This window comes from Haliaeetus leucocephalus, unplaced genomic scaffold (genome assembly GCF_000737465.1).
Source record: "Haliaeetus leucocephalus isolate CR32 unplaced genomic scaffold, Haliaeetus_leucocephalus-4.0 Scaffold83, whole genome shotgun sequence".
NCBI classification, from domain to species: Eukaryota; Metazoa; Chordata; class Aves; order Accipitriformes; family Accipitridae; genus Haliaeetus; species Haliaeetus leucocephalus.
In genome coordinates, this window is record NW_010972519.1 from 833,491 (window position 1) to 856,958 (window position 23,468).

Sequence of the window (23,468 nt, forward strand, 5' to 3'; positions counted from 1 at the left end):
TTTTAATTAAAAAGTTTATTTCTACTCAGCCAGGCCCATTATTAATTATGTGGATCTGAAGAAATGTGTTCATTGTACACCACTTGATAACACGGCTCTTGTGATATTTCTATACGGGACCGCAAACTAATACAGCCATAGTAGCTTTTCACCTGCATGGCTGACGACCAAAGAAAGCTGCCATTGCCCAGTATTTCATGACATTTAAAAATAAGGTCCTTTAAAAAAAAAGAAAGTTGGGGGAGAGGAAGAAAAAGAAACCCTGCTGCTCTGTCAGGAGCAAATTTTCTTTGTGTCTAATGCATTTCCACAGAACAATGCAGGCTTGCTCTGCAGTCACCAGAGCTGTGCTCATGGTTCTGGAAGATAGTCCTCTACACTTGGCACGAATCCTCTCCTCTCGCTCTTTTGCTTGGCAATGTTGGAATTTTTCTAACTCCATAAAACTTGAGCCAGGAATCTCTCCCCTCACCCCACCCCAGTTTTGTCTCTGTGCATCAAATTATCATTTTTTAAAAGGCACTGTGAAGCAAGAAAACATTTGCTTTAGAATGCTATTATATGCAGCATTACTAACAAGAAGCGTAGTGTAAGCTAAGGATTAAAAAAAAAAAAAAAAGGTTTATCTCTAGGACTCATTCTGGGAAGGGGAGAGATACAGTTTTTGGATTCTCCCCCCTCCCCCCCACCCCCCAAGAAACCTAAGTCTATGCTTCTGATGACTATGAAAGAAGCATGAAGTAAATGTCTCTGTTTTTAGCCAAAACCTTTTTTCGTGCAAATTGCACATATGACATCAAAGAAATATCAACTGAATAAGTGCTGCTTTCATCAAGTTACAGGGCAAAATGAAGGGGAAGAGATGGAAGTGCAGAAGGAGGGTTTGTAGGCCATGTAGCAACAGAGCCAGGGGAGGTGGAAAATGTTTCAATGGAGTTTATTTTTCACAAGTGTAAGCACAGGGTATATCCTGCTTTCAGTAATGCTCTTAGACAGGAAACTTCCATTTTTCTATATAGTCATTTCTGTTGCTGGTTTGCGTGCATTAATCTAATGGTGTTTCACAAGGGAGTAAGAAGATACGTTCGTCTTACACAATGTGATCTCAAACTCAGTGAGTGCCTTCCAAGTCTTGGGGTTTAACTCAGTGAAACTGAGCACTTCAGCTTTGCCTGAATTAAGCATAATTAGCATAACCCCCCCCCAAGCATAAAATTAACCAGAATGAACAACTTGGCGCGTATGACTAGATGGCTGCACATTGCATTATTTCTGCGTCTGTAGCTTGCACCCAGAATGCACTTTCACAATGATGGGCTTGTCAGCAGCCACTCATGGGGGTGACTGTTCATGCTAACACTCGTGACTTCCTTGTCAGAGTTTGGGAATGAGCGTTTCTTCATGTAGTGTGCAGCAAGCAGGTAGGAAAGAGCTGAGGAGAATACAATTATCTGGTTAAAGAAATAACACCACCCATGTTTTCAGCATTCATTCAGTGTGCGTTGCAAGGTTCCTCGCCAGCATTTTAAAACTTGCTTATCCTTTAAAAGGACTGAGTTTTATTTTTTGCAGTCGGCAGGAGCAACAGCTGAAAAACCCACAGTACCAGTGTTTGTTTCCCCATGGCTAGGCTCGCATCACTGAAACACAGAGGGGCATATTTCAGCCAGAAAGACAAAAGCACATGCAGAGAAGCAACCCTTTCCTGATGACATTGGCTACCTGGAAGCTGGCCGGCGTGCGGGTTGAGCGGGAGGTCATGTTGGCTCCCTTCAGGCTGGCTGCAGATGGGTTGGCAGGGATTAACTGGCTGCAGTTACACTGCCACTTCTGGCCTGAGTGACAATTTGGCAGGGCATTCAGGTGCAAGAAGCAGAGCAGCAATCTGTTCCCTTCCCCAGCCCTCCTGCCCAGAGCAGCCGTATTTCTTCTCACTTGAGGCTGGTGCTCCCTCCCTTTATTTGTGTGTGCGGGTGCCCGCGCGCCTTTCTCTGTGGTAGTGGCATTTGTAAGACACCAGCGTTTGCTCCATCTGGCTCCTGTATCTACGTTCCTTCTCATGGCAGTGGGAATCCAGGATAGATTTAAAAAAAAAAAAAAAAAAAAATGGTCACCACTTTTTCCTTCTGTTTTACTCTCTGACATGTGGGTGGCACCGAGGTCACCATGCTAGCTTCTCCCCTCTGAGACACGCTTGCAAGGATGTGGCAGTCCACTGAAAATTAGTAAGAAGCCTGATCAAAGTGTTCCCTGGCCAGGCTTCCCACACCCTTCCACCTCTAGCATCCTCCCAGCCCTTGCCAGGGTGTTGAACCTAGAGCTACGTGGGTACCCACTGTCTTCAGAAAATGCCAATTTGCCAAAACTGAAATGTTTTGCAGAAGTGCAGTTCAGCCCTTCATTGGCAAGGTGTTTTTTAGCTGCAGAGGGCAGTGAAAGGAGACTGATGAGGGGACAGACAGGGAGATAAAAGGGTGAGAGGCAAGAGGGGCTGGTGTCAGGAGATCACATTCCTTCACCTTGCAGTAGCCAGCATGTGATTTTTTCAGGCGTGGGAGTGCTTCCTTCAAATCCCTTGTCTGTCTGATTTTCAGTAAACCCTGGGCATATGTGCATTTGGACTAAAGAGGGGGCGGAGGAAGGCATGGGAAACAATTTCTGTCTTTTTCACAAATATTTTTGAAAGATGTCTGTTTTTCTCTGCATCACAGTAAAAAAAAAACCAAACTGAAGACTTTCTGTATTCCACAACTTTTTTCACATAATTTCCTTGCCAGCTACCCTATCCTATACTCTAATAGTAAATCTGACTATTTATGCAATAGGTATTGTGAAGAAAGATCTAGCAGTGAGCAGCTAAAACACATGATAAGGAATCAGGAAACAAACATCATGTCAACCACTTGGAACTGCACATTTTTGGAGCGCAGGTTTTGCCACTGACATTAATATAAGAAATGACTGGTTGGTGGCCTATTCTTTGATTAGATATTATGCTGAGATTACATTTCCTAATCTAATTTTTATCACTGAAAAGCATTTGAATTTTGGGGGGGGTGGAGGGTGTTGAAAGAAAATAATTTGGGTTTCTTAGGCCTGAGACTGTTACATTCCCAATACTGCTTGATTCACTGTGATCCAAGCCCTTTGTGCTACACCATTTTCAGAATTAAATTATTCAGGAATGTGCCTAGATTAGACTGCAAAACTGCATTGTGTTACTCATTATGTAATTAATAATTGAAATTTCAGTTTTATTAATGTTTTCTGAAATGCATTGCAAAGTTAAAATATAATTAACACAATCACAATCAGTCCTGTCTCCTTTCATGCAAGTCATCAGGAGCATAGTGACACTTCCATTCTAATGACATATCCAGGGAAAAAATAGGCTTATAGCATTCCAAAAGGACAGACTCTCTAGGTATTAAAAGGCTAAGATAATTGGTTAGTGCCATTTCGTAGGTTGGATTATGCAGGAGAAGAAGTGTGCATTTGAGTGGGATTTGCAATCAGAAAGAGAAGACGAATACTGAGAAAAATACGTATAAGATAGAATCCTATGTATTAGAGGATAAACCCCTTTTTAGGTCATCTGGCCCATCTGTGAGATTAAGGTAGTTCTCTGCTGCACCTCTTTTAATGCATTCCCTGCTGCACCTTAGGTGTTTCCAGTGAGAGACCTGTAATACTCTCCCAGGGAATTTATTTCACAACATAATAGACAGCTGGGCTTCTTCTAATACTCATACTACATTTTCCATTTTTTCTTCCATTCAGTATACTAAAGAAAAAGGGAGGTGTGCTCCTGAAGATGTAAATAATATTCAAAATGGTGGTCTTCCTGAGAAATAATTTATGCTCCGATTGACCCAGTAGACCAAAACATATAAAAATAAGTAAAAATATGTTCTTGCTCTGTGCTTCTCTGTCAAAGCTCGCTGATGGTCACTGCATGGTGAAGGCCTGGGAAAAAAGCCATAAGCAATGGAGAAAAAGGAATATGATCCATATATGATAATTCCTAAAGAAATTTTATAGGGTTTCGTTGTTGCATACTGCTGATGCTGGATGAAGTTTCAGGGAATAGGGTTTCAGGTCCAGGTTTTGCCATAGGTTTTGCATGTGCCTTTGGAGATGTTATTGGAATATGTAAGGAAGTTTAACATTCCCTCAAGAATGACCTCACTTTTCTGTGCCATAAACTGAAAAGGAAAACCTGCTCATTTCAAGTGTTCTAGGCCAAGAAAAAATATATTCATCATAAAAGTGATTGCAGCTAGCTTAAAAAATAATTGGCAGTTAATTTGTTCTCTGCTTTTTGTCATCCCAGTGGAGTTCAGGCAGCTGAGGCCAGACCACAGGTAAGAAATTATCTGTGTGGCTTCAAAATGGCAATGCTAATGCTATTCTGTCAGAGGCTATGAGAAACCAGGCATGGACACCCTGTCCAGGGCTCCAGTCCACTTTTTACTAAATAAGTTCCACATAGAGTAGTTACAAGTCTGCCCTGGAAATAAAATGACAGTTGACCTGAGGTGTCAGAAATACTCTTTCAAAGGGCTCAGAAACTGCTTTTATTCCTGTCTGATTTCAAATACCACCTAAATGGCAAAGAAAGTCTATAACTAGACTCAGATAAACTCACTTTAGCAGCCTGTGTGTGCATCTTCCCAGTAACTGAAGCCACCTTGTCAGATAAATATGCAACAGAAACCTTTACCTTATTTAATAGCTCATTAAATAAGTTCCACATTCTTTTACCAGCTCCTTAGGTGATTTCAAGAAATCTACTGCCATGACCACTGCTTTGGCATTCCAGCTGTGCCCGCACGGAGGCAGTAAGTAGGGACCTCCCAACTCTTTACAGCCCAGTCTTTCAGTCTTGTTACACAGCATGCAACACACCTCGTGTTTCACCATCTTACTCCCCATCTTGCTTCCCATACAGCTTTCTTCAATAAAGTGCCTGGAAAAATCATCACCTAGGTGCGGTACCAATAAAATGCAAAACCAGCCTTGACCACTTTTAGCTTCATCAGTTCTTATTCACTTGTTTAGTAAAGAAATCATCTTGTTTTCTAGCAACATGCTTCAGGTTTTGCCAGACCTGTGATTCATCACATCTCACCCAATTTGATATACCTGCTAAGGCTAAGACTTAAATGAGACATGCTTTGTTCTGTAAATAAGCAAGCTAAATGTTGCATCTGATTACCCATTTTGTTTAGTAGCCAGCCATTTTAGGAAAGGAGGTTGGTAGCAAGCATGGCCAGGTCATTTAGTGTATGGATGGGTAGGCAAAGGTGACTGAGTGATCTGTGCTTCTCAAGTTACTGCTTCTCAGCTGATGTGTGGTAAATGGGCATGTTCAGTTACTGACCAGTTGCAGACTAAAACTGGTCTCTTAAACTGATTGAATATTTGCTTTTCATCTGAGCTGTGAAGCAGAATGCCTTATCCCTTGGTGTGGTTCACAGCATACTCATTATTGTGGTTTATGTGTCTCAGCTGGTAAGCAAGGGCTCAACTACTTTCATTCACATACAGGCTCTTCCATCTTCCATAGAAAAACTCTGATCTCTCCCTGTTGCAGGTAATATTTCTTCTTATATTGTGCTATTTCTTTTGGACTAAGGTTTAAGAAATGTATTCATAGATACATACACATATATGCATGCATACAATCACATGTAAACATATAAATTTGTGTATGTAATAAGTGGTAAGTGAATGTGGTATCTGAAAGAATCACGTGCTGCCTCAGGGGCTGGAATGCTACATTTGCTGGGTGCGCTTCTCTGAGTCTCCCTTTACTAGTTTTTCATACTGCTTTTGTCTGTGTGTGAACAAAAGCTTAGTTCTCCTGAATTTGATGGATATATGGAAATTTGACTCTTTTATCTGTAGAAGACATAATGTACAGACAGTAGCAAAGCAGGGATCCTTCCCAGGCTTTTTGAATAGGTATGGCGTTGGAGATGTAAGGGGTTAGAATATGAGCTTAGCATTGTGGTTAAGAAGTTCTTATTTCCGCCCTTGGCTACTGAACTTCTTGCAGCTACCTAGTCCTTAAAGAGAAAGGCAGTTTCCAAAACAGTTAATTCCTTTGTTTGTTATTGCCAGCAAAACATACTGGTGACTAAATTGATAGAGACACTTTTAAAGACCACAGAATGATGAGAAATGATGGCATGTTGGGCACCCATTTGGGATTAGGACGCATGATTGCACAGATCCTAAGAGCAGAGCTCCCACATCTGTTTGTGCAGGTAGGAATGCTGTTTGGCAAGGGCACAAGATGACGTTAGTGTCACAGCATTATTGAGTACAGCTTGAACATACTTGGCAGTATCCCACGACCTTCTCTCCTACTCCAGGTTCTCCCCCGATAGCAGAACCGTCTCTGGCCATACATTAATTTTTCTGATGGCTTCTAAAGTTTCTGGATAGAGAATATCAGTGAAGACAGCTGAAGAAAAAAAATAAATGGTTGGTGAGCCCTGAATCACAGGCCGTAAGCTTCATTGTTCTTCTCTACTCCTATGTGGGCCACTTCAACAGGAGCCCAGGGAACTGCTTAAATCTCCTCTTAAATGGTAAAAATGTAAAGCTGATTTCCCATTGGCTGGCATATTATGCAGTCACTCACACCAGCATAAAGCAGTTGGAAAGGTGTGGCATTCCAATTTGGTACAATTTTTATTTAATTTCCCCTCGTTTTAATGAAATTATGTAAGGTTTGGGACAGTGAAGAACTGGAAACCATGTATCTGACTCTGCCTGTGACTGCCTGCTACTGTGCACAGTAGGAACACTTTCAAAAGTCACCGTGTCTAATTAAAAGCCACCAGTGAAGTTCAGCCAGCAGCAGAAGTCTGCTTAGCAAATTGGAGGTCTGTCTATAAATACAGAGGTAGGAATATTAAGAATAAACTTTGAAATTAAGAAAAAGACCATTAACTATTGCATATTGTCACTAATTGCTTAATAAGGTAAAAATGTTAAAATACCAGAAAATTAAAAGTGACAAACATAGCTCTGGTGTGACTTAGTGTGCCAAGCTAACAGAGGGTGAGCAGAAGCAATAAGTTTTTTGAGCTTCCACAGAGCTGAAATCTCCAGAGATGACAAGTAAGAGAATATCTGGTCCAATATGTGCATCTATATGGATTTTAAAATATCTGGAGGAGGCAACTGCAGTAGAAATAAGAGCTGCAGAAGATGGGAAGTTGGCACCTGGTAGGCAAATTCACTGATTGCCCCATGGGCTTTTGTTGCTTAGTAAAAAAAGGCTATATGTTGCTATATGTATCCTTACAATACTCTGTGATAAAGATAGTCCAAGGAGATCAAATGATAGTTTTACAAAAATAGCTTCTGCCCTTCTTGAATTCCTGTGCTAGATTCTGACACCCTTGTCATAAAAGCCACACTGTAAACTCTGGGATTGTTGATGTAGCAGTCTGTAAGATTTCTTGGTATGAACAGGAAAAGGACAGAAAAATACAGCCTTTATTTTGGCCTTATCAGCTATAAAACTTCACCTTGTTCTGTAGGATAATGGCAGGATAGTATCTATTCTTTAAATTCTCTTTTTCCAGATCTAATCTTGTTTCCATTGTTAAATCAATGCTTTGTAGGGATTTATGAACACTTGGAAATCCCACAAAACCTGGGATTCAGACAGTGTGGGGGGAGAATTAAAATCCTGGAAAGCCTGGGAGTACATAGGCAAGTCACAGAGATGGGAGGGAAATAAGTGTGTTAAAGAGGATTTGTGTCTATGTGCGTGCCATGTGGAATGATTTTCAGCAGATGTGTGTGAAGGAATGGGCTCTTTGGTTCAGCTCCAGCCCAAATCAGTAATTGTTGCTATTCTGATAGCAGCTAAGCGGTCCGTGGGAAATGACTTAGTGGTCTCACTCCAGTCTTATGAGTAGTTGTTCATTACATGAAAACACTAATGAGCAGAGCAAAGAAGAAAATGGTGGAGGGAATTGTGGGGACTGGAGCTTCTTTCTGAATTTCAGGGCTAAGATGTACAGGAAGGGTCGGAGGGAGTGTAGAAATGGAGTGGACCAGTGCTACAGCTCTTGTGTGGGTAACTTGGGGATTTTGGCCAGGAGGGCTGACAATTTGGTACTTCCCACAAGCATCAAAATCATGGGCTGATGGGTGATGATGGCAAAGACTGCTTCAGCCTCGTGGTGTCTCTGCACCTGGATGTGGCCAGCTCTGTGCAAGTCAGGATGGTGCTGCCTTGACTGCCTGCCCCTTAAGTCACGTACTGCTGCCCGTGGCAGGCCAGCAAGCTGGCAGTGGGACGTTGCTGGTGCGGGAGTAATGTGGTGGGGCCAGGCATCTAAAACGAGGGCGGCAGGGCAAGAAGAGCAATAAATGCAAAGATAGAGGAAGATGATGTCAACCATGTTCCCTTTTTCACCACGGGCTGCCACCGAGCTAACTGGGCTTGTGCTTCTGTCAAGATTTTCAGATGCAGCAGTGCTGAGGTCAGCCTTGGGGGCACCTTTCTCTTAGCTCATTATGGAACTTCGGTCTCTGCTTTCAGCTCCTTGCACATCTGAGAAGGGAGAAGGATGAGAGGTGCCTCCCAGCCAAGAGCCCTGCAGGCAGTAGCAGTGACTGCTCCCACCTCTGCTCCCCCTGGATGAAATCCTTGCAGAACTGGCTGTGACTGGTGCCAGTATCCCTTTCTACAGGGACTCGTTTGTGTTGCTTACATCATATGCTGGATTTAGAAGACCTCCAGTGTTACCATGGCAACAGTTTCTGCTTAACTATAGGTGAGAATGTAAGTTAATTTTAAATAAGGTGAAATGAAGGTGGGGGTGAAAAAAGCTCTCACAAAGCATCTGAAGCCCCACAGATCTATCTGTCTAATCAGTTTTGTAAGAAAGCTTCTAAAGTTAATTTCTCATCCCTGAGGTTACATCCTCCTCGTAACAAAAAAAAAAAAAAGACGTTCAGAGCCTGTTTCTTTGGACTGTTGCTGCTTGTGGTGGTGGCAGACCTGGGAAGCCTTCATCTCCATCTCCACTCCATGTTCCCCATGTACGTGTTGCCAAATACTCTGCGTGCAGTGGGGTCAGAAGATGAATAAGACCTAGAAACAGCCTATCTAGTTGGATGCTCTGAGGCTTCATGGAGTGTGGGATTAATGCAATCTTGCTGCTGCTGCTGCAGGAGAGGCCAATATGCTGTCCTTCATACTGTGGCCCAAACTCTGCCCTCAGCGGTATCCTTAAAACCTGAAGTCTATATATAAAAATACAACGTGTGTATACGTATGTATATTTATTGTGTTTTATCATTGGAAATTAACAAAAGAAAAAAGTACAGTCTGTAAAATAGACATGTTCTGTTTATAGTAAAATTATCTGCAGAAGAAAAAAAATTTGTGTTTGATAAAGCACCAGTATGAGGAGTGCTGCTCACAAAAGCATTATAAGATTGCCCCTTTTTGCTTTTTACCAGCCCAGTTGGAGCACTCTTTCTCTCTCAGCTCCATAATCGGCACTTATCACCATTGTGTGCGAGTGTCTAGTCCATTAAATAAATATCAAGGTAACAGTAAGAGATCCAGAAGCCCACTTAAATGTTCACCTAGTTGTTTGACACTCTGTGATCCACGCTTTGGCAGAGTTACCTTCTTAATGTACAGAGTTTACAGCTTAAGAGCAGGCAGCTTCAGGAAAAGTAAAGGGTGGTTAATGCAAACCCTTTCGTGGCACTGGTCACACTTGCACCGGGAGACACGCTATCTCCCGAGTGACCTGACAACACCAGTGGGGGCTGACCCTTCTGCCCTCAAATCTGAGTAACAAGAGGATGCTATTTAGATTTTTTGTCATAAATGGTTGCCTGGTAATAAGCTTTTGTAAATCTTTTTGCGGCACTGGTAGCACAAATACCTGTGCCCAGGTGTTTGTCCCTTCCCTTTACCTGGAGGCGACAGCCACACAAGCAGAAATAAGAGTGCTACTGCCTACTGGCCCATTCATGGCCAACCATTTACTAAGCAGTAAGACACAAGAGACTGAGATAAAATTACGGTGCTGATTAATAAACAGTTTCCTTTCTTTGCCCTGATTTTCAGAACTGCTTTTTCACTTCTCATCTCTGTTTCGTTTGTTTTGCCATGAGTCACTTCCCTGCTGCTGCTGCTGCTTAGTGCAAGAAAAAACATCTCTCTTCTGGAGTCTGAAAGAGCAAATTTCTAGCATAAAAGCTCTACAGTACTACAGAGGAGCTGTGTAATGTTATAAATCACTTGTAAAGACATTTCCAACTTTCTGCTCTGAATTTCTTCGGTTGTGTTTGGTGAACTGATTTATGGTCTCATTTATGTTGGTGATGAGTTCTTCTATCTGTATGCAGATATGAGTTGTATGCAGAAGGCTTAATTAATTAGAGTATCACGTGACTTCAAGCCAGTCACTGTTAAAATCACAAGATCAGAAAGGAGGTAGCTGCTGACATAAAGATTGTTAGATTTCTAAACCTATCTGGATTACGTGGTGCATTCATGTGGGTTGGGCTGCCCTGAGCATGCAGCCCGAATCTGAACTCCTGCTCTGCAGGGGGGTGGATAGCTTATTGCATGCCTCACAAAGAGAGATGCTCCTCAGGATTACATTCGTATGGTATGTGTTTTAGCAGGTATTCTTACAGCCTAAGCATTCAGTAGACAACTGGAATATCAGAAATCTTAACAGAAAGAGGTTCTTTGTGTAGCTAATGGGTTATAAAAAGGGATCTGAAGGAAGGAAAGTAAAGCAATGGTGGGACAAATCAAGCAGAGGCCCTAAACATAAGGACTGGTGTGAACAAATAACGGGATAAACTGAGGGGATGGGTAGCTCTGAGGGTCAAACGGAAAGCAGTAACGATGATGATGTTTTCACGGGAATGTGGAAAAGGGACCCTGTTTACAGAGAGCTCTGTTACATGGCGCTGACAATGCAAAGGCTGTTGGTGATGCTGCCTGATGTGTCTCACCTAGAAAGGACAATATGGGGATTATTTTGTGCTGCGTCCAGAATATTTCCTTCCACTTTTGGTATTTCCTGAACAGGTACATCCAGATGCAGGGCTACAGCTATGCCACAACAGCTGTCCTAATCACAGCAAGAGAAGAAGAACTCACCTAAGTGTGATGGAGGCTGTCTGAAATTTGCCAATCAGACAATGAGCAAGTTCCCTAAAGGAAACAATTTGGAGTTTCTTCTTTACCTGTGCCAAACGTGTGGCAGGAAAGGAAGGCATCGGTGAGGGGTTTTGAAAGTGTGAGTGTGGATCTCTGGTGGCATCTGCCAATTACTTAGAAATGTTTGGCAAAGGGGGACTAAGAAAAGCATGCCTGTCTGTAGACTCAAACTCTGTACCCAGCGGTCTACAGCTATGACAGAAAATCTGAGTCTACTGAAAGCTGCTAACATCTGCTGTATTCATTGCTACCCCCAAGAAGACCCCCAAGGGACTTTTTATTACATTCATGATTGCTTGCATTTAACAGTGCTTCCACTATTAGTCACCTTTACCACTTACTATACACAAAATCTACTATTTAAGGGGTATGTAAAGGCCTTGGGTAATTTCTCTCACTGTGTTGGAGTATGCCTCTCCTCTGAGCAAAGGCTGCATAAGCTGGAAAGAAGACAAAATCCTTGATTTTTGCTTGCCATCGCTGGTAACTCATATAATAATACAGTATAAACTGAAACCATATCTTTTCTCTCCAAAGATGGCTATCTCAAACTACAGAAATTCAGTCTATGGATTGTATTTGAGAGAGGGTAAAATTAATGGGAAAAAAAATAATAATCTGAGTGAACTTGATGGCCTCCAGCCCAGGCAAAGAACACAGACAAGAATGGTAATTGGGAAGAAACAAAGAATAGCTGTTCTTAAGGGCGAGGGATGAATATCTGGATTAAGAAGATATAGGAATTGAAGCTACCATCTGAAGTAATGTGTGGAGAATAGAATGGTTTTGGAATGAAGACCACATAGAGAAAGACTCCAGCATAATTTAGGGATGTATTTCTAGTGTAGGAAGCAATGAAAAAAGGAAACTGAAGAGGAACACCAAACCTGCTGGGCAGGCCAGCAGAAGGAGAGAGGTAAAATACCCCAACTGAAAGTTTGTGTCTCTAATACATTGTCCCACTCATGGCAGGGGAAGACAAGATGTCTTCTATTAATGTATGTTTTGCTATTTGCTGGCACGAGGTATTCAAAAGCATTTTCATAGTGTCAGACTATAGATAGTCTTTGGGGCACATAGTGCCTTTCCTCTGCAGTAATTTATTCCATGTGTAGGATTTTGGAAGGTTATAGGAGCTTATTGCATAATTTCTACACCACCTCTTTCATTATAGTGTGGAGAGATGGAGGGCAGAGATCATCCTGAATCTGTAGGAAGTGTCTCTGTTAAAACTAGTCACGGAATATGGAGCAAAACATCTACTAAAATGTTAATGAATTGGGGGAGATGTAGTTTACCAAGAAAGTAAATCAACAGAAGCACATGAAGCCAGGAACTGCAGCTCTCATGAGCAGTATGGTGATGCTCATGGATGAAAAGTAGAATATTGATCCAAACCAATAGATTTCGTTCAGGTAATTCTCAGGATGTAATGATGCAGAAAAACATAAGTAAATTCTCATTTGGTGTTGCAAGCAGGACAGCATTGGTGTTTATGCCAAATTACACCATACAGGACTTTCACAACTGAAGTCCACCTAGAGAAAATTCTTTCCCAAGGAAGAGGTTTGTTTCATTTTCTGATTATATATCTTCATTTTATTCTTGTTGAGCAGTCACAGAAAGTCCAGTTTCATCACAGCTTTGTGCTATGCAGGAGTTTGATGCCTTGAACAACCATTTGATAAAGAATTTCCATAACATTACCCAGGAACGTTAATTCATATCCAGGATTGGAATATACTTTTTCCTTTAATTCTTGTAGGATACCCTTCTAAGCGTATTACGTATTTCCTCTCCTGCGGAAGAACTTCACATCATACCAGAGAGGCAAAACAGCTCTCAGCCTGTTGGAAAAGGCAGTTTGGGAATAGTGGCTGAAGTCCACCCTGTTGCATTGGACAGATTGGAATCCCTGTTTCACTGGATGTTCCCGCTTCTCTTGGCTAAAAGCCCACAAGGAAATCCACACATACTACACTACTAGCTACTGAGCTAATTTCCATGCATCTATGCAACGCTCCCTTGCACATTTTAGATGTGCTTCTTATTTAAGAACCTCTTGTAAGAATGCATGTTGCTTGTGGGACTGCTGACAGAGTTTTAAAAGCCTGGAGTAATTGTAAGCTTCCTTTGCAATATTTCTGTCTGTAGCTCTTCTTTCATGCTGGAGGAATTGGCACATGTCTCTCCATGAATCAGCAGAAGTTACTCACCAGCTTTAAGTAGGGCTATAATTCTTTTGAACAGAGAGATAGAAAAAGTGCTTGCCCCATTGCACAAGGTCAGAGATCCTATCTTCCTTGTTCTGTGTTGCTGAGCTGTTGTTCTCAGTGGGGTTAACGGTGACTGATCTGGACTTGCTCTACTTTTGCAAAGGACTTTAGCTTCATTTGCTTCTCACTGACTTTTAGATCACCCATTCCCTTCGAACGAGCCTTTCCTTTTACTGAGCACTGCTGGCTTCATTGCTTCATGCTTTCACTCTGTTTACTTCTCTAAATCCGAGGTGCAGGAAAAGATTTTGATTTTGTGTGTGTTACTTCCTGGAGCAGTTCAGACTGTATTAATTGCACACTTAGTCCTCATGACTCACCTTTGGTTTGCAGTGCTCTGTGAGAGATAACACTGCTGCTGGCATCTTTCTAGCTTTTCTTCAGTGTTTGCTGCACACTTCCTTATTCAGGCCCCTGAAGGTACTTCCAACTTGCAGTCTTTTATTGTATATTTTCCTTTGTCCGAGACCTTCCCTGCCTTCAAGGAATATATGCGTATGACCTGGAAAGCAAGAGGGGAGTTGAAGAATAGCTCACCAAACAGAGAGACTGGGAAGGCATTTATTCTCTGTCCTCGCTTGCTGACATTTGAGTCCTGCAGGACCAGGGGCAGGTGTCTTGAAGAAGCAAAACCCAAGGAGTTCAAATTACTGTCTGAATGATACGGTAGACTGGATACTAAATACAGCTGGCTCCTTATGCCAGTGGCACCAGTCCTGCCACTCTATCTGCAGCAACATACCAAAGTATTTAGTGAAGCAGGTCAGCTTTCTTTTCTTTTGGCCTGTTCCCTCCTTACCAGAGACCAAAAGCAGGGAGGACTTTAAATGCCAAAGATCTGACAATAAAATAAAAGCCTGAGTAAAAATGCATATGTTCTATTGAAAATTTCAGCCATGAGTTGATCAAAGGCTGGCCTCAATATGAAACCAAAATTGGTGAGCCTGGGCAAGCCTTTACTGATTCTATTCCCCTCTGGCCTTTCCTGTCATCATCAGCAAGGATTGCTAGAATGTCAAAAAGAAGCGAAACCTATGGTGTTGCAAAGCCTGCCAAACCTCAGGCACGTGGCAACAGGGTTTATGATGTGTGACGTTTCAGTCGAGGAACTTGACTGAAAACTGTGTTAGAGAAAATTGAAAAATGAAGTGAGGGTGTCTTTCATGCGATAACATCTCTGCAATCTCATTTTAAGGAGAGGTGGGTGGGAACTGGTTGTTTTTATATCCAAATGTATATGAATCCAGTGGTTTTGGGCCTGTTTGTGTCTTTTTCCCTTTTAATTCCCAAAGGGAATGAATGCAAAAAGTTGTGAGAAGCTAAAGAAACAAAATTTCAGGAGGGGAGCTGGGTAGGGAAAGGCTTGTGCACAGTGTTTTTTCCTGATTTTTTTTTATTTTTTCACATGATGTGCCAAATGAAATAGAAGAAGTTGAGATGAAGATTGGGTTTGAAAATGGATAATCAAAACTATATATTCCCAGAAAGCATCAAAACAAAATGTTCTCAAAATCGACACAATTTTTGTGCTACGTTTAGCTGTCCACAAATTGGCATTTCCTGCTAAAAGAAAAATTAAATTGCAGCTAGTTTTGTGATTCCGTGAGATTCCCAAAGCTGCTGGGTGAATTATCTAGCTGTCAGGTTCATGTTTGGGCTCCAGCTGCATCAATATTTTGTGTTAGCATGGCACCTTGAGCAGAGCACACAATGATTTTTCCCCCCCTGGTGCTCTTCCTCCCCAGTTTCCATGGGAGGCAACCAAGACAGATGAATCTGAAGAGAGCTAAGGCATGGCAACAGCCAGATCCCTGACGTGATGTGGAGCACATCTAGACCGCAGTGTGAGAGATGGGACAGCAAGTTCCATACCTCAGTTCTTTTATTATCAGAAACTGCAGATTTGAAATTACAGTATTGAGCTGAACAATTACAATAATGAGGGAATGTAAATTTTGTAAATGAGCACTATAGCTCATGATATCCAAGTGAAAGAGAAATACTTGCGTGCCTTGAGATGGAAGGCAACAGAGCAGGCAGCCATGTCTTCTGGACCCAGGTGGGACAGAAGGAGGAGTATCTCCAACCCCCAATCTCACCCAGGGAAGAGCCCCCACCTGCCTGCCTTTTGTCATCATAGCCTCTTGGCAAATAACGTGTGGGATCAGTGGGTTTAAAGCTTATTTTACTCCAGAGCTAGCTCAAATTATAATTCAAGCGCTGTCACTCACTGAAGACCTATCCACATCAAAAATTGCAACAAACATCCCTTCATTTGAGTGCTGAGGAGTTTCTAACACAAGCCTAGGCTAAAGCTCAGCAGATCCTAACATGTTGATATTCTCCACGCAAATCTGATTTTTTTGTGTGGTCATCTGGTTGCCTTGTGCTGCTGAAGATTTATGTCGCACGTGTCTGCCTTCACCTTGATCTATGGCAAGTCGTGTGAATTAACTCAGCAATGAAGACATATCTTTGGAGTTAAAAATTGTGGTGAGGTAAGATCAAACCAGACTACAGAAAACATTAGGAGCTAAAACTAACCATTCAGTATTAAATCCAGATGCTTCTAGGTAAGGGCTAAGAATTAAAAGAAATAAAGGCAGTAATTCCTGTCAATGCAGGAAACTGTAAGACGGCATGGCTGAGCACACAGCCAGAGCACTCATCTGCCACAGCCTCCACATTTGCTCTCTTTGTGATTTCTTTGATGACCTTTGGGACATCAAAGAGTTGAAAATTCTCCTTCAGCTCCTCAAGAAGGAAAATCCTGATGGCAAGTCACATCACACGTTTCACTGACCAATACAGGTATTGTTTCCCCCATCTTTTTTTTTTTTTTTTTTTTCCCCCGGGGGGTTCACTAACTCCCCAGCCTCAAGCTTCAACTTGGTGGTTAAGCTAAAATTAGCTTAGGGAATAGCTTGTAATAGATGATAGAAACTGAAAATGGAAGTGGTGTTCATTTATTGTACAAACAAAATGAAAAATTAACTCCTATATCATACTATTTTTTTCCCATCTAAATTTTAAGCATAAGAGAGGAGTTACTGATGGGAGCAGGGGCAAGAGATTAGAGGTCTTCATAAATGGTAGTTGCTGTGTTTCCTTCATTAATATTGGGTAAAATCCTGATCCTATTGAGGTTAATGAAAATTTTGCTTCTGACCTCAGTGGGGCCAAGAATTCAGTCCTAAAAACCTGGTGACCTGTTACTCTTTGTTTCAGTTCTTCCTTTGTTGTTGTTACTATTTCTAAATATAACCTGTACATTATCACTTAGATCTATCAAATTCTAAATTTTTTTTCTATGGTGCTGCTCTTGATGTCCCTTATATCAATTTGCATGATATATCCCACTCTAAAATAAACATTTTCTTTTAATTCCATGTTTTCCAACATTGAGATTGGTAACATCAGCTGCACACATGGTACAACTCTGTGTGTTTCTTGCAGGATAGGTGCTATGGTAGGATCTTCCATGATGATTCAGCTGGTTGATCTGCACTGTCTTAAATACAGCAGATATTTCAATTAAAATGTTGTAGCCAGGAAGTTCTGTGACCTCATTTCTGAGTATGTCCCGTCAGATTTGTTTGACAGAACCAATTTGGCATTGCCTTCATTCTAGTATGCATAGGAATGCAATTATGTGTCAAAATCTCTGAAATCTTCAGGGAACTCGAGGTAATCTGTATTAGATGGGCACTATACTGTTTTGTCCTCTAGATCTTTATCTAGATAGGCATACCTGGCATTTTCTCAATTTTCTCTGTGGCAATTAAATGTAGTTAAAATTTTTTTGTGAGAAATTTTTCAAGTAGCTTACTATTCAGAGAAAAACCATTTGAAGACATTTCTCCCTGATAATACAATCTGAAATAAAGGATGCCAAAAATATCTGCTAAAAATATATTGAGAGTAACTTTTACAGCTCCTACATATATGGCTGAGTTACATCAGTGAATAGGCTCCACATAGTATTAAAAGTCCATTATCCTTTTCAAAAATCAAACCTGTTGGTTGAGAGGAAGTGTCAGGATATATTTTAAGTGGCATCTAGATGTTCATTTCACTTGCCTACTTGAAAAATCACAAAATTGTTACAGAAAATGGAGTGGTATTCTTTCCTTAAAAACCTGATGATCTCCTAATATCCAAACTTCCTTTAGAGAGCATTAAGTAATGAAGGTCCTTACTTTCACACATTTTCCCAATTAACATTTCACATACATGCTTGTGCTTTTTGAAAACAAATTATTATTCATTTTATAGTGGAAAAAGTATAAATGCAATTGCTAAATATATTTCTATTTCCTATTTAGTATACAATACCAAGAATAAATTATATGTTGAAAGATCTTCAAAACAGGGTCTGATAACTTCACAACTTTTTGGTGTATCTCTATGTCATTATGGTATATAAAAGCCCTGTATCTGAGGCTATATTCTGCTAGGCAGTACCATACTTCTTCCTCAGTGATCTTATGCTCTAAACAGGTTTGCCAAAGGACTTCAAGGCTAGAGGGTTGAGGCAGAGATTTCAAGCAACTTTTCTGGGTGTAAAAGTTGAATCCTGACTCTGATACAGTGCTTATGGATAAGAACTAACTTTCGCTTTGCTTCAGCTGATTTCTGTACCTATTGCTTCTGCAGAGCAATGTTTTACAGGGCTGGGTGATATTACAAGTAATTAACATACTGGAATTGTACAGTGATCCCTTAAGTATTCTAGTACTTTTGTGTGTGTGTGTGTGATTTACTAATTTCTTTGCACTTTCATATCAGTTTTGTCTAGAGAAAAGGATGCAGTACAATACAGTAGCGTATAGTACATGGATGCTGAATGGTTTAGGTATCACTTGCCTAATCTTAGCTGCTCATTTGTAACTATAATGGCATTTGTAGCTGTTCTTTACACATCTGAGTGTTGTAGGTAGACGCTCTCTAGCACCCTACTGGTCAAAGAACATTGAAATTGCAGGTAATAACAAGAAAAGATTTTGTTGTTGTTATTTCCAATCTTCAGTATCTTTCGAGACCATCACAACATGCAATCTTGTATTTTGGTCAGTGAAAAGGGTACAGAAGCGTCTCTGGTAGCTCAAGATATCCATCTAACCATCACTGTTTATTTCTTTTTTTTTTTCCCTTCATCATGTTCTGGCCCTTTCAAGTGCTGCACACCAGCACTGCTGCTCTGATTTCAAAGGAGCTATGCCAAGCAGCAGTGAAGGAAGGCTTCACCTTATTCTCTATGCTTTCTTCCCCTCTCAGTTTGTCATTTTATTTCTTCTCTCAACTCTTTCAAGAGACAAGAAGCCTACACTTGACTAATGGATGCCTTTTTTTCTCTTAATCTTTTCCAAAAATTCCCTTTCGTAAGAAGTAGGTTATGGTCACGACACTTGTTTTGCATCGCTGGATTTGAGCTACTGAGAGCTAATGTAAGTGGTAAGCAGCCATCTTCTGCCTATGTGCAATCGAAGTCAGTACAAATTCCTGAATTCAAAGGTGGATTCATATGCTCAGATCTACACTTGCTCTCACTGTAATCCATAAAATGTGTTGCTAGCTTCAGTAAGTCTGTTAATTTTAGGGAAAGTGGTTCATTTTAGGGAGGTGAGAATCTGGCCCTGAGCGTTTGATTGCTTCCTGTGCGTTGCAGTTTGTAGGGAGGCGTGTTATATCACTTCAGCTTTTAACAGAATCCACACAGCTCGCTTTTCTGACAAAGAAATGTCTCCACCTGCCATTTGAAATATGCTGATATTACGGACTGTCGCAAACCCGCTTCGCGGTTCGGTGTGATTGGCAGTCCCCACTTGGAGGCTGTGAGAGGGGGGACGTGGGAGGTCAAACGGAGCTGTGTTAGCGGAGCCCCGCGAGGAAGCTGGCAGGCTCCCTCCTCGCTCGGGGCAGGGATCCCCCTCCCTTTCCTGGGCTGGGAAGCGGGAAGCACTGTGGAGCAGCGAACAAACAGATTGAGCGTGTTCTTAACCTCCGTGGTGTTCTACCAGGCTCTCATAAAAGACATTCACCCTCCCACTAAATGAATAAATGAGAGGTTGATTGATGACTCAGAAGTGTATTTATTCGAACTTCTATTTATCTGTAGCTACACAACAGCTCTCTGAACTTATGGGAAATGAAGCAATTCAGCTCCCTATAGGTATGAAAGTGTGAGAGGGCAACATATATGTTGCAATATGCTTATCACCTTTAAAAGTATTAGAGAAGAGCTCCATGGTTTAAGTTTCCTTACTGGTGGAGTCTACAGTGATTTTCCTCTTGAATAATTATTGCTTTTCTGTACTAGGGCATGCTGTGGTGTGTATTCTCCAACTTGCTGCATGTGTTTTACTTGATTTTTTTTTTTAAGTTGGGGGTTTTTTGTTTGTTTTTTTTTAAGCAAGCAAAGCCAGTTTACCCCAACAGCTGTGTCTAAGTAGATTTGGGGTTTGTATCCAGCCTGAAAGGAAACACTGTTTCTATATATCTGCTCAGCTGTTTATTGGGGAAATGTATATCAACTCACTGAACCGTTTATGTATTTTCTTTACATTGACAACATTGGTTCCTGTTACTTTTCTTGTATTAACAGTGACACAGAAGTTGATAGATCATTTTAGTTTAAAGAAAAAGCTTCCTATAAATATTGCTGAAATACAGGTGTTTGTAAGTTACACAGGCCTATATCTTATATAGAAATTACAATATACTCTTAGATGCAAACCTGAGAGGTGTGTGTGTGTTCATGTGCCTGCATATATGATATACATTTCTGTTGCCAGTTACAGCTGAAGTAAGCGTCAGCTGGCATTTACTACTTTTTTCCCTCCCATACAAATACCTTTTTACCACTTCAGCTTTTCAGATCTTTGAGGAATAGGGACAGTGGTTAAACATAATTTGTACTTACAGATATTTCTGATATGACTCACAAAAAGGTCCCCCACAAAAAAAACCCAAAGAAACTGAAGTATTTGGGATTTTGTAGTCCTGACATGCATTTTAATATATGCAGATAATATATTTTAATATATTTGCAGCCTTTACAAAACAGCCTATCTGCCTGTCCTTTGGACGATACCCCCACTGCAGCTATAGAAGGACCAAAAAGTGGTCCTTAGTGCCTGTGCATTCTCTTTTGCTCAGTGTTTTTTTCCCTACTAGTGTGTCTGTGGGTGTTGACTACTGTAATTTTGATTCAGCAGCATTATTACAGATACCTAGAAAGCTACTAATACTTCTTGCTTATGTGTGCCTTGACAGGGGTGAGGTTGGATGGCTCGCTGTCCTGTAGAGCTGAGTCTGCACTACCATATTCCTCACAGACCTCCAAGACGGGACCTTCCTCATGCAGAAGATCTGGCTTTGTTGCTAGTTGGCCTGTGATAGGGTGGTCTTGCTACTCTTCTGTTTGCTGTGCACTCCCAGACTAATCAATCACCAAATCTATCAGCACCTCTGTAAATATTCTCCCCACATATCTCTTCATGCCAGCATGTGTGATATCTGTAGGAAAGGATGTCTCTGTTTTCTCTTATTAGCCAGGCACTGGAGAAATAGTCACTATGCATCTTCCTTCCCTTCCTCTCAGAATTGTGCTAATAACTGGTTTGCTTCATTGGTCCAGACTGTAACTGCACCTTCTGACCGAAACAAAGGCACAGGACTGAAACCTGAAATGTGTTAACTTGGAAGTGTTTTGTGTAAATTAGCTGCTAGTTCAAGGTCATTTTTGCCCATTAGCACAAAGAAGGCAATCAAATTCTCCTGCAACAGGCTAGGAGAGGATTCATGGGGTAGCTCATGTCACCACAGCACTACGTTCTGCAATGTCTGCCCCAGAAGTCCTAGCACACAAGTCAACGCAGCGCACCAAAAGTCAGTGCAGCACCTACAGATGGCATTGCAGAGAGATCTCAGTGAAGCTAGACTGTCCCAGCTTTGATACTGAATCCATGAGAAAAAAGTGGAGTCAAATTAATAGTTTAGAGAGCTAACAGACAGGTAACATTGGCTCATTTTGCTTTGTAGCTCTTATAATATTACCTTCAGATTTGTTGCAGTATAGATGCTGTGGTTAAGCAGAAGAGACTTTTTTTTGAGACTTCTTCCCTCCTCGGAGGAAGGAAAAGGACCGTGCAATAAGTGAGTTAGTAAATCAAAATGTGTCATTTAAGTTTGATGGAGAAAGCATGATCCTATGAGTCAACAGGAGTTTTGTCATGGACTTTAGTGGGATCAACGCTTCAGCATGCGGCGGACCAGTGCTCACCCAGTCATCTTACGCGTGACAGGTGAATGAAACAGGGTGAGAAGAGAAATCTAAGAGCCTGAGATTCTTTGGCTTCTCCTGGTGTAGATTAGTTGATTTCTCAAGTAGGTCAATGACTTAGTCATGATATTACTAAGTATAGGTTGTTATTCTTTGGTTAACTGAACTAGTTGCTCGTTAATCGGTTCTCACTAACAAATCACTGTTGACAGGCTATGTAGCAACCTTATCCCTTGGTCTGTCTATGAGTATTCAAGGTCATCCTCAGGTTTCAGTAAGAATGGCATCTTGGAATTCAGGATCTAAAACTGTCCCTAAGGTTCCTGTGATCTCCTGAAGTCCTGGGATCCCATAATGAACCCTTTCATCAGGCTGATCCCCTAATACTCAGTAACTGTATCCTCAACTACTTCAGAGCACTCGCTCACACAGCTTGCTTCTTCACTCACTCTCCCTTTCTTTTTTTTCTTTTTCTTTAAAGGAAGAGACAAACAAATGGGATAATCTTATATCGTCTCCAAATGGCACATGAACATTTCTTAAAATACAGCTCAGCAGTTGTCAGCTGTTTCACTATAGGGATACTTCCTATTAGTCTCCAGGTTTTTAACTTTGCTTTTGTCTCCATGGAAAAATGAATCTTTGGAAATACTATGAAAATGTGGAGACCCCAAATATCTGTATTTTGGACTTTAAAAAGCCTTTTCCAAATGAGAAACCTTCTGTGTCTTTTTGTATGTCTGCCATATCCTGTCTTCTCTATATGACTACTATAGACTTTGAGTTAGTACCAACTGTCTAGCGCAGAATACACTTGATGCCAAACTAATATCAATAGTTTGAAGGTAAACTCCCCCTCCAACCTCCAAACCATAGGTTTTTACTAACTCGTTGTGCCATGAAGCCTGAGCATGCTACCATTTGACCTGCCTGTAGCTGTGTGGAGTGTCCTCCTTTCAGGCTAAACTGATTTGCAGCTCCAGCTCTTTCAAGAGATGATGTCAGCCTCTAAACGGTGAGCCAAATTGGCATCAGGCCGTAGGTGCATAGCCAATCTGCTTTCCATATTGTTCTCTTGGCTTTCATACATCATGAATAATCTGTTCAAGATAGTCTGAAAACCTCAGCACAAGCAGGATGCACGTTGTATCCCTAAAGTCACTTTTCACATTTGCATAGGCCTTGTGCCCGGTGAGGGGCCTGTATGTGTGAGAGGGAGAAAAGAGAGAGAGAGAGATCTTGCAGAAAACAGTTCTGTGATTTTATTTATTTATATGATGCTTCTTGAAACCATGACTGAAGACAGTCATTTTTCCACTGACATATGCATGCAATTTTTCCTGAGATGCAGGAACCAATTCTGTCAGTCTCTTGATGAGCATTACGGAAAGAAGGACACCCAGGATAATTTAATTAGACCCCAAGAGATAACCCAAACTGAAGGACATTTTCTGGTTGTCAGGGACTAAAATCGTCTTTATAATAGGTGAAAACATCCCCCCTGCTCTCTGATCACCTCTGAATTGCTTTTACTCTGTGATGCTGAGGGTTCCCTGACCCTTCCTAGAGATTTGCTTTAAGATCCTCAGCTGTGTTAGATCCATAGTACACCTGAGGAAGTGAGGGGAAAAAGTGACCTTGTGCTATAGTCCAAAATGCTATAAAGAATGATCTAGGT